Raw genomic sequence first — 12791 nt, forward strand, 5'->3', positions numbered from 1 at the left:
TCAGAAGGAGGGGGTGACAGGGACTGACAGAACTTCCAGAGGGAGAAGAAGTTGCATGGTGGTAAAGTCTAGAAAGTCACAAGCAGGATTAGGAGAGGAGCAAACTAATTTAATCAATTAACACATTAGTTCTGCCACTCAGGCATGTTGGTTAAGTATTTATTAAACAGGAGAAACTGATTTGCTCATAAATTTCTAGCGTATCTGTCTTTCTACATATATGTTTATTTGTACATATACATATATGTATTTAAGATTTCCTAATTTCATAGGATTAAATAAGCTTTGAGGTCTGTAGCTCTGCCATTTATTAGTATTATGAGCAATAAAACAGAGATGAATAATTATTTATAAAATAAGAGTTGTAAGAAAGATTATGGCCAGAATCATTTATAAAATCAATAGCGGTGCTGAATTCTGGAAACACAGGTCCACCATTCAGCTCTCATGATGTCAATTAAAGTTTTTATCAAGAATTATTTTGACATGTTTCTTTAAAATATGAGTTAAAATTGTTCTTAGGAAAGACATCTCCTTAGTCCTTTCTCACAGTCTCTCTTCAGCCATTACTGTTCACAGTCTCTCCGGAATGAGAATTAAACTGTCAGTCTCTTAAGATTCTGTTACCTATATGAGATACAGTAACATCATCCATAGTCCCTGTTGTTGAGTCTGTTGAAACTGGTGTTGCATTTCTCTTTTCTAATGGTTCTAGGTTTTCTGTGACCTATTGATCATAATACATTTGTACCCAAGTTGGTTGATGGTATAGGCTTTCTGCCAGTATTTCTAAATTCAATGGTAGGTTTCTTTGCCCTAATGGAATCTAGAGCTGAGGTTCAAAAGGGAAAGGTAAAGTCCTTGGCTCAATTCCTCCCCATTTCTGCCTTGAAGTCTTCCTCAATGCTAAGCAGAGTGATTTTTTTTTATTTACAAAGTCTGCTTGAGGCTCTTGTTACATAAATATAGTACAAGGAAAATTGAGTGGGAAAAAGTGCTAACATCTTGGGGGAATTAGGGAAGGCTTGCCAGAGGAGATAACACCTAAATCGAACCTTGGAAGAAGACGAGGTTTTTGGGAAGTAGAGATGAGAATGGGACGCAATCTAGTCAAGTGAGAGAGCTAGTGTGAATTCACAAAACTAGGAGATTAAGTGTGGCTGTAGGTGAATAGATAGTCACCCAGTTTCTCTAAAATGTAGAAAGTGTGAAGGGAAACAATATAAAATTAGGCTGGAAAGGTGGGTAAGAGCCTGACTAAGTCATGGGGTATGTTAGTTGAATTCGAACACGAAAATATCAACAGGACTGTATCAGAGGAAACTTGCAAACTATAGGTCAGAAAGACTGGTTTCAATTCCCTTAATGTGCTTTCATTTAGCTTTTCAAAATAAATTAATCTTTAAAAAATAAAATAGAAAAAAACAAAATGAAATAAAAATGAACACTTAAAACTGTAATGCTTAGTGATTTAAATGTAAAGTGGGCTTACTGGATGATGGCAAAATATATGTTGAAAATGTTCTTTAGGAGTACTATATGAAAGAAGTCAAATACTTGCACACTGCAGATTATACATATAGATCCGTAGTCTATAAGTATTTGATTTCTTTCATATAGTACTTCTAAACTACTAAAACATTTCCATAAGGAATGATATGATAGGAAGAAAATTTGGAGTAACCACGTGGCAAGGATACAAGAGGGTAGGTGAATCACCAGAATGCTCCACTGAGACATTAATGAAGTCAAAAGATGTTGAGGATGACCAATAGCACATCAAATGGACCTCTTGTGGTAAACTTATAGGAGGAAATGGAATTTTTTGGTATGTTATAGGGAGGAGGGAACAAACATTTATTAATCACCTACTATCTCATTTGGTCCTTAAAACAGCCCTAGGATATAGGTACTATTATTATCCCCATTTTACATTTGAGGAAACTGAGTCAGAGGTTAAGTGACTTGTTTAGGGTCACACAGTTGGGAAGCATCTGAGGTTAGATTTGAACTCAGATCTTCCTGACTTCAGGGTCAGTGCTCTATCCATGCATCATCTAGCTGTCCCTATTCATAGTAGGGATGCTTTTCATGAACAGCTTGGATTTCATAACCACTAAGGGCTTTTCCAACTGTTAAATTATATGGCACCAGTGTTGTGTTCTGTTCCACTGGAAGGAGCTCACAGATCCCCTAAAGTTTTTCAATATTGTCTCCCACAAGTCAGAGGAACGGCTTTGGGTGTCTCATAGCTCTTCAAAGTAAATGTGTAAATGAATTCTACTAACAACCTTGGGTTTCCTATGCAAATGAAGGAGACTGGCATCAGAGATGATGGAAGGGTAAGAAGAGGGGAGATGGGAAATCCATGTTGGTGCTACCCTAAGGCATCTATTTATTCAAATGTGCAAATCATGTTCATTATGCTGGGATTTACATTCACAAGGCTGACCTTCACCAAGTTAGGATGTCTTTGGTCTATTACTTTTTTGTTGCCATAAATTTGCCTGAGCAACTAACTTTATTTCATAGTGAAAAAGTAACTTAACTAATATATATAAATAATCACAGTAACCGTAGATACCTTTTTTCGTTTAGGAATAGTGAAACAGTAACCTAACTAACTTATATGTAAATAATTACATTAACCATAGATACTTTTTTCATTTAGGAATAACATTAGAAAATAATTTTTTAGAGACCTCAGAAAATTATTCTCTGTCATCCTCTCTTAGTGTCAGTTTTCTCGTTTATAATATGGATATATCAATACCACCTACTTCACAGGGTTGTTATGAGAATCGAGGGAAATAATTCATGCAAAGCACTTTGAAAACATTAAATTTCTATATAAACATTCTATTACCATCATTAATAATAATATTATATTTTTTCTAGTTATGTATGTCACTTGAATACAAAGTAACATCAGACTCACCACCTGAAACCCAGGATTCAAAGAATTAAAGGTGCCCACCTGTACGTTTTGACAAGAGTGATGATTAGCTTTGCCTAATCCCAGGAGTGGACATGCTCTATATTCAATTCACTAAGGATAGAAAAAAATTAAATCCAGGACCCATTATTCAATCCCTCAGGCAACGGTGATGTGGTGACATAGACCTACAATGCTTTTGGCATTTGGGTTAAAAAAATCACATGATCATATGTCCCCCTGACCTCATGCTTCTGGTTATTCTAACTGCTCCATCTAGCTAAGGCCTTAGACTTGCTCTTTTCTTGCCTGACTTCTAAGCTAGGCTGTAAATTCTTCCAGGAAAGAGAAAATATCTTCAACAACAACAACAACAAAATGCATTAGACATGAGTGTGGATACCTGAAAATTTCTTTCTTCCTGGTGCATTCCCAGCTCCCTGAAAAAGAATAAGTTATTAATTATGGAAATTCTCCTCTGAGGTCCCTTTACCTTTTGACATCTTATAGGATCATCTGAATTACTTTTATTTATCTTGGAATGCTGCCTTAGACATGATATTCTTTTCCTCTTCTTTCAACACTTTTTCTCATTTGCATATTGCGGAAATGGACTGAGTGTGGCAAGGATGGGTTCATGGAGGGTAAGGGAATCTCTGCTATAGATGAGGTTATTTTCTGAAGAAATATAATATGATGTAGAACTCCTAATTTAAGGTTCTTTCTTGGAAGTTCATCTATGCCAAATGCAGCAAAAAATCTGTTATGTTCAATCAGTGTGAAAAGAAAATCACACTGACAAAGCTGAACGAATATGGGGGAAACTGCATAAAACATACTCAAAAGATACCAGACAAAATAGCGCCCATAGGATGTGTTGATTTGCTTACACTCAAATCTGTTTTTTGTTAAAATCTATGTGAACATCTGGGCAACATTGATAAACGTATGGGTTTAGTGTGTCTATGAAGTGATAACTATTTGGGAGCAAGTACAGCCAAAGCCTGAGATACTTTAAATGATGAAGTCACATACATACATTTGAAAGTTCCTTTTAATCATAATTTAATGAAATATACTGCAATTTAAAACAAATTATTTCATGCTCAGTAGTGTCCCTTCCATTCATCCTTCTGACTGTTCTGACTGTCTTGAAGATCGAAGAATGGTGAGCTTCTTCTCAGCCAAAGGAAAAGGCTACTGTAGCCTTTCAGGAAAAAGCAGAAATCAATCAATCAATGAGTATTCATTAAGTACTTAGTATGTACCAGGCATGGTGCTAAATAAGCATTGAGGAGACAAGGAAAAATAGGGGGAAAATGTCCCTGCCTACAAGGAATCCACATTCTAATGGAGGAGACAACATGTACATACATAATTGTATACAAAAGACACATATAGTGGAAGGAAGACAGGAAGGAAGAGGTAGAAGACGAAATGGAAGAAAGATGAGACTAGGGGCCTTAAATAGATGTGCTTCAAAAGGTGCATGGGGTATGGTGTGTAAATGTACCAAAAATTGTGCTCACATCACTTTTATTGGTTGTCTTTACAAGTTGGATTCTAGTTCTCTAAAGGAATAGATCAGAACCTGTTTTTTTCTTCTGAACTCTTTTCACAAGAACTGAACATCTGTTTGGGTCTTTGGGAAACGGTGCTTTGGAACTTTCATTGAATGTGAAAAAGAATTCCAATTCTGTTTGTTACTGCATATTTGTTTTGCTTTATTGTTGTATAAAAGAGTGGAGGTCAATCATGCAACATATAGTAACTAACAAAGGTGTTCTAGTCCTGATGCCTTTGTCAGATGAAACATTCTCCAATGAATCAATTAATCATTCCACCTCAATTATAGAGTCCAATGGAGAGTGGCCTCAAGCTTGGAGAGCATAACTCACAACTATTGGTTCCTGAAGTTCCCAATAGGCATGCTATTTTTTCATGGTTGTTAGTTGGTTTCTACCATTTTTTTTTGACAAATGAAGGCAAATTTGGGCTATTTCCCTTTGAACATCTGACAGGAAAATAGTTTCTCTCTTTAATGAATGATGGTGATGGTAAAGGTGAAGAATACAAGAATGAAAAAATTCAGACACAATTGGTCATGAACTGTGTAATGAAGGAGAACAGAAGAAACATTGAAGATTAATTAAATTGTTTGATTATAGAATGAGGAGTTAGCTGACCACAGCCAGTCAGAAAAGAATCTACCAAATGGTATGTTAATAAAAAATTATAGAAGGAATAACCTGAATATCTAAGCATCTCTAACAGCAATGTATCCAAAAGCAGTGATGAACATCTTGTTTTTCAATTAAAACAAATGAATACTTTTTCATCAATGTGCCGGGGTAGGGAAAATACAAAAATTAGAGCTGTCCAATAGTGGCATAGTCTGCCTGAATAGGTAGTGGGGTTGGCCATCATTTGAGGTATTTAGGTAGAATTTATATGACTACTGTTTGCATATATCATTATATTTATTTACTGAGATATAGTGACCTTTTTGTATATTATAGGGGAAATCCTTGTTCAGGAATGTATAAGATTATAGGATCTCTGGGATCCCTGCCAATTCTGAGTTTTTGTGATTTGGTAAAGTTTCATTTCATTCTCTGCTGGAAAAAATCAGTTCTATAACATAATTCTCAAAAATGACCTTATCTTAATTTCAGTAATTTTAATTTAATCATTCGCAACCAGTAAAATCTTGACGTATGGCCCAATCACTTAAGCTCTGGAGATTGGATCTAGTATAAGCATCTTCTTTAATAGGTACAGGGTGCATCAAGCCTTCCAGAGACTAGATAAGAGTCATTCATGTTGTTATTGGCTTTTTGGGGGGGCTGAGGATTGGTGGGTGAGTGGGTGGGTTGGGGGTTATCTTTCGATTTTACCTGTCATTTTAAGGAAGAAAAGGTGGAGACGGTAGCAATTGATCATCTACTTCAAGACCAGAGGTTGAGACTAAATCAATTTCCTTCCATAGATAGGTGAGCCTGAAGCTAGTGATCTCTGGTACTGAATTCTCCAATATTACTTGAGAACTGTAATCTATATGCAACACATCTCTGTGGAAAGCCAATATATTAGTATTCAACATTAACCTTTGCTTTAAGAGAAGTGTCCATGGACTCATTACATTATACAGTTTCAACAAACTCCATAGTGACTGTGGGAGGAATAAAAGGGTATTTTTTTGCTTTTAAGCCAAGGTGGAAGGAAATTTCTTCAGAGTACTTTAAAAACCATTTGGAAAGTCTAGCTGCATAAAATGTACAGTTGTTTTGATAGGCACAATGATCTATGATAATTTTGAACAAAGTGTAGATAAATAATTAGCAAAATAGTTCTCTATCTCCCTGACTGACCCTTTTTGAGGTATTTGGTAAATCTTACCAAATATTTATAAGACTGGGCAACATCACGTAATGGGAATATTTTAAGATTCAATGTCCAAGGGCAAAGGAGATGATAATATTTTATTAAAACTAATTTGTATGAAAGATAAATTGGGCATAATGACATGAGAGAGGAAAAGCAGGAGAAGATTTTGGATCATGGAGGTATAGTAGCAAAGTCTATAAACAGGACGATAGACAAGGGTGTCTGTCAATCAGCCCAACACCCTGTCCCACACTGCTTTGTTCGCTCTAGGTCTCTTTTAATAGGAGTATGACTCATTCAATTAATAACTCATGCCTCTATCCTACTACCTACTGCCATTTTTCTCAGAATGCTATATGAATCAAAACCTTTGCACAAAGGTCATAACTTTATGGAGCAGTTTAATTGAATTAGATAAGACCATAATAAATTATCATGGAATCTACAAACATCTTAATCTCCCCTCCCTATCAGGATGGATTCTCACTCTTCCTGGCTCCCTATTACGATATGAACAAAACAGAAAGTGCACATATTTAATGCAAACCCCCTGCCTCCAGCCAAAAATAGAGAAGGCTGTGTCATTCACTTATGACAGTCAATGATAGATGGGATTTAAATTCTTCCCCCTCCCCACCCCAACATGGTGTGACTACTACACTCATTGACCCTCCATGGACAGACTGCACAGGAACACTTGTCACAGTTTAACTGTTTCTGCTCATGTTATGGTCTGGCCAGAGTTTAACACGATGTCTGGCATATAGTAGGTGCTTAATAAATGTTCACTTGCTGATTTATTGGTTCACATCTGCTACATTATTTGTCTCTGGCTCTGTGGAAAACAAAACAAAGCAAAACAAAATGTACTCATGGAAGGTGAGTGTATGGGTCCAGCCTTTCCCTTCCTATCTCTATCTCATTCTCTCTGACCTTCAATTGAAAAGTTGGGTGCCTTGTGACACCAGTGTATTCCCTATCATGAACCCCATGTAAAAAAATCAATTTTAGAATTCACATACTCTTTGCCTCAAGATATCCTTATCCTTTTTTTGGACAAGTTTATCAAGGGGATAGTATAGGAAAAAGAGAGACTTGCACTAAGAAACCACACTAGATATACTAATTGTTATAGTTGGTGATAATAATAGAAATTATTAGATACCAGATTTAAAAGGAAAACAGTGAATCAATGAAACAGATTAATCAAGCATTAGAACCAAAGGTGTATTATAGACTGGATGGCCTTCTAACATCCCTTTTAGATCTAAATTATAATGTATACTATTCTATTAGATATTTTTTTCAAATAAAAAGTATTTTTTTTCTCCTACCCCCAACTTCCTTCCACATTTACTGGGGGAAAACAAAACAAAACTCCTGTGACAAATATGTTTGTTTAGTCAAGCAAAACAAATTTCCATATTGTCCATGAATAATAATGTGTCAATATATTAAATATAATGTATAATAATCTGCAAGCTAATGCTAAAGTCCATTGCTACCCTGGAAGGAGGTTGGTAGCGTTCTTCAGTTATTAGTCCTCTCAAATCACAGTTGATCTTTGCATTGATCAAAGAGTTCTCAAGTTTTTCAAAATTATATGTTTGTACAATGTTGTTGTTACTGCATGAGTTGTATTTTTTTTGCTTATTTCACTTTGCATTTGTTCATGCCGGTGTTTCCAGGTTTCTCTGAAACTGACTGCTTCATCATGTCTTATAGCACATCTATACATCATAATTTGTTTGACTAATGCCCACCTGATGGACACTCCACCTCTTGTTTCCAGTTATTTTCTACCACAAAAGAGCTGCTATATATATTCTTGTATAGATGGGATCATTTCCTCTTTGATCTTTTTGGGTTACAGACCTAGTAATGGTATTGCTGGATCAAACATTACGCACAGTGTGATGAGGGAAAATCCCAAGAGACAGAATTTCTGGGTAATGAATAATCAATTTATTAATTAGCCTAGCTAATAATTGATAAATTGATGATCTCTTGATCTCTCGATGACTAAAGATACCCAATGGAAATGGTGAATATTTTATTGAAAAAATTTTTTAAAGGGAATGCCCTGACAGGATATCTCAACCCCAATTGCTGAACAATTAATGAGGAAGTGGCCTAAAAGTCTTTAGCTCCTCCTTCTAGAATGTGGCTTGATCATGAGACTTAGTTGCCTCTAGCAAACTGGACAAAAGAATCTATCTCTACCCAGACCACTTTGGTTGGTTTTCTTCTTTGTGAGCTGGGTCACCCTAAACTCAAGTGGAAGAGTGCAAGGTCATAGGCTTACTACTTTGGGGCTGGAGCTCACTTAGATTAGATTCTGTTTATACTCTAAACAGAAATAGGTCTCTTAGATGGGGTCCCACTTGAAATTGAGGAGCATGTTCCCAGAAGATTTGGGCAATCTCATCTATCAGCCTTGTCCTTCAGAGACTGGTTGACTGACCTACAGGGGCTGGTCCCTGAATGAAGAAATAAAGAGAAAAAGCCTTAATCTCAATTTAATAATTGGTTATTAATATAATAGAAAAATAATGACTTCTCTGAAGAGTTAAGTAACTTTGGGGTCTATTTGCAAGTTGCTTTCCAGAATGCCTATGCCAATGCCCAACTCTACCAGCAGTTTATCAATTATTTCCTCTTCCACAAAACCTCCTGAGATATATAGTCCATGGGGATTGCCTAAGGATAGGGATAGGGATTGAATTAATGATTTTGTTGTTTTTCATCCCTAGAGTGAGAAAACTCCCTTGGCTGATACAGGTTGGTAATTTCTCTGCAATTTATAGTCTCAGAGAGTTGCTTAGAGGACTGAAACTTAAGTGATTTTCTTGGGTCACTATATCAGCAAGGCAATAAACACAATATAATTGTGAATATGCCTATGTAGTTCTGTACTTCAAAATATGAGAGACTCTCCATATAGAGACAGAATAAGTGAAACGTTTATTTAGACACCAGAGGACCAAATAAGCAATAAGTCCAACCCATCATAGCAGCAACCAACTCCCAAAACCAGTAAACCCACTTTATCATAACAGCAAGGAACTTAAAACATAATATTACAGCATGAAGCCTTGCCATCCTATAAGCTTCTGCCCTCCCTGCTGGGGCTTTGCCCCAACAATCACTCACACACAGCACACATCTGCTCTTTACCTCAGCTCTAACTGCTCTTTTTCTGAGCATTTCCTGTGACACACTTTCCTTTTCCTCTCAGCGAGCTCCTCCTACCACATGTGACTTAGGCTTCCTGTGACATAAGCAGGTCACATGGCCTATTAATGGGTGGGAAAGATCTTCAGATCTAATTTGTCATTACGATCACACAGCTAATTTGTGTGTGAGCAGGGACTCGAACCTTTGTCTTCTTGGCTCTGAGTTCAACTCTTGGTCCATTATGCCAGACTGCTTTGTGTAGGGTGGCAGCACAGAAAACTCTGGGTAGAAGTTCATGACCCTGGTATACCCCAACAGAGTCCCTACTCAGGTCTAACTCTTATGCTTCATAATGGAATAAAGTGACCTTGGCTATGTTAGTTGGAGTCTAACCATAACATTATCATACCAAGCTGAAAAGATTGTGAGCAGAATCTGAAAGTCTGAATCTGAAACAACATGCTGTCTTTTTTTGGACTAGCATAGCTGTATTCAGAAAGGCTTACCACCAAAGGGTTGGCTATGAAATGATCCTTTATTTTTTATTTTTTACCATAGCAACTTATGAAACTGGCTGATAAGGCACAGAGGAGTTGCAATCTGCAACAGAAGAGGAGGGAGTAATGTGGTCAGATCTTTTGAAGTGTTGGATTAACACACTGAAAGTAACCTCCATCCCATTCGCCCCTTCCTCTGATTGACTGGTTCTTCTCAGAACCTCAATTTTTAAGTAAAACACTCAAGCCAGCCATGGCTCCCTTGATTTCCAGGCTGCTTTCATAACCCTCCACTTTTTCTACCATCATGTCCCTCTGGATATCAACTCCCTTACCCATTTTTAACCTCCATTTTATATGTTATCTTTACCCATTAGAATGCAGGCTCCTTGGGGGCAGGGATTATTTTTCTTTTCATATTTGTATTCCAGAGTTTAGCACAGTGCCTGATATATAGGGAACATTCAATAAATTCTTATTGATGTGACTTGAAGTATTCTACTTCAAAGTGAACAACCTGTAGCCATCTCATTTCTATCCTCCCAAACTAAGTTCCCTTTCCAAATTTCCCAGTTTTTGATGAGGGCACTACTAGTTATACAGTTCTTAGGTTCATGTTTAAGGTTCTTCTCAATCTTACTCTAACTTTCTACATTACTTCATTTTTGTTATCTGTTGTCTAGCCAAATTGGTCTGTTTCTCACATGACACCTCATTGTCAATTTCCATGCCTTGGCACTGGTAATCCTCATGCCTGGAATGCCATTTCTACCTTTATTCTACCTCTCAGAATCCCTTGTTACCTTCAAACTCTACTCCAGGAGCACCTTTTACATGGATCCTTGCATGATCACCTCAACTTCTGGTGCCCTGTCCAAAAAGTGTCTTGTATTTATTTTGAATACACTTATTTACCTCTAGTATGTCTTTCTCAAAAGAATATAAATTCCATGAGGGTAGGTCTCTTTCATTTTCATCTCTGTATTCTTAGAACCTAGTACAGTGCCTGGCAAAGAGTAAGCATTTAATAAATCATTGTTGATTTGTTATCAAGCAATAAGCATTTATTAAATATTAACCAGTTCCAGGCACTAGGGATACAAAGAGAGGCCAAACCAGTTCCTGTTTTCTAGGGACTCATATTCTAATGGGAGAGACAATATGGAAATAATTAAGTATGTACATGATATATGCAGAATGGAGGTAAGTTAATCTCATAGGGGAGGACACTAGTAATTGAGGACATGAGAAAGAGACTCCTACAGAAGGCAGGATTTGAACTGAGTCTTCTAGGAAGAAATTTAGGGATAAAGATGAGGAGAACAAAGTTCAGATGATTATGAATAATTAAAATTATCACATATGTTCAAATTTTCACTATTCAAAGCTAAAATTATGGTAAATATCATAATGGGTTCTACCTCAATGGAAATATCCAGTGTGAATTAGAATGAGTGAATTCCATGGGATTCCTTATCTGCACTAATTGGGACATGGCTATATTTCAGTTATGGGGGAGAGGCAGTTCAAAGGCTTAGAGATGAGAAAAGTAGTATCCTGTGGGAAGAGCAGTAAAAAGGTCAGTGTGACTGGGTCACAGAGTTTGTTGTTGTCACTCAGTCATTTCCTGTCCAACTCTTCATGATCCCATTTGGACCTTTCTTGGCAGAGATACTGGAGTGGTTTGCCATTTCCTTTTCCAGTTCATTTTACAGATGAGGAAACTGAAGCAAGCAGGGTTAAGTGACTTGTCTGGGGTCACCAGCTAGTAAATGTCTGAGCTTGATTTGAACTTGGGTCTTTCTGACTCTAGGTCAGGTGCTTTATCCATTGCACCAATAGCTCCTCCTCTGTGGAGGGAGCTAAAATATAAAAAGACTAGAAAGGTAAGAAGGGGCTAGATATTGAAGCTCCTCAAATTCTAAATAGAGAAGCTAGTATTCTTGGAGACAATGGGGAGGCATTGCAGTTTTCTGAGAAGAGGAATAACATGGCCAGATCTGAACTTTACGAAAATCCCTTTGGCAGATAAAAGAAGAGTAGATTGTAATGGCAAGAGACTTGAAGCACTGGCCAACTAATGCCCAGGCAAAAGGCAATGAGGGCTTGAACTAGGGCTTGACTGTGTGAGTGGAGAGAAGGGGTCTGATTGATAATACTCCCCTACCCCAAGTCATTCTGCATGTACAACATTAGTCAAATCCAACCCCGAATTCTGAAATGGTCAAAGAGCTCCACCAATAGATGGCTCATCTCAGTTGTAGCCCCCGGTGTAGGCAGCTATTCCTTCTCTAGGCCCCACTGGGTTTAACTGAGCCTTCTAGTTTCTGAAATGGCAACTAGTTTCTGTTTTGGTAAAGCAGCTGAGACAAACACATACACTCCCCTCCCTCTCTCCCTACTCCTCCAACACACACATATACATACCCTCCCACAGACAGACACTGCAGGCTGTGCAACACTTTGAAGAACAGTTCACATTTCTGAGGGCATTACACTTATCAGTAGTAGCACCATTCCCAATAAAGAGGCATCAAGCTAATGCTACACCTGCTGCTTCTGGAACATAAGGGATAAAAGAAAGGAACAAAAAATGAGTTTATTTGAAGTTATAAATAGAACCCACAGTTCTTAGCACCAAGATCTCTGGGTTTTGCTCAGTTTTGTCAGGTTTTAAATTATGAGGCGGCCTGGCACAGTGAAAAGATTGCTGGATTTGGCACCAGAAGTTTTTCAGTTGTGTCTAACTCTTCGTGACCCCATTGGAGGTTTCCTTGGCAAAGATACTGGAGTGG

Source organism: Trichosurus vulpecula, chromosome 7 (assembly GCF_011100635.1).
Source record: "Trichosurus vulpecula isolate mTriVul1 chromosome 7, mTriVul1.pri, whole genome shotgun sequence".
NCBI classification, from domain to species: domain Eukaryota; kingdom Metazoa; phylum Chordata; class Mammalia; order Diprotodontia; family Phalangeridae; genus Trichosurus; species Trichosurus vulpecula.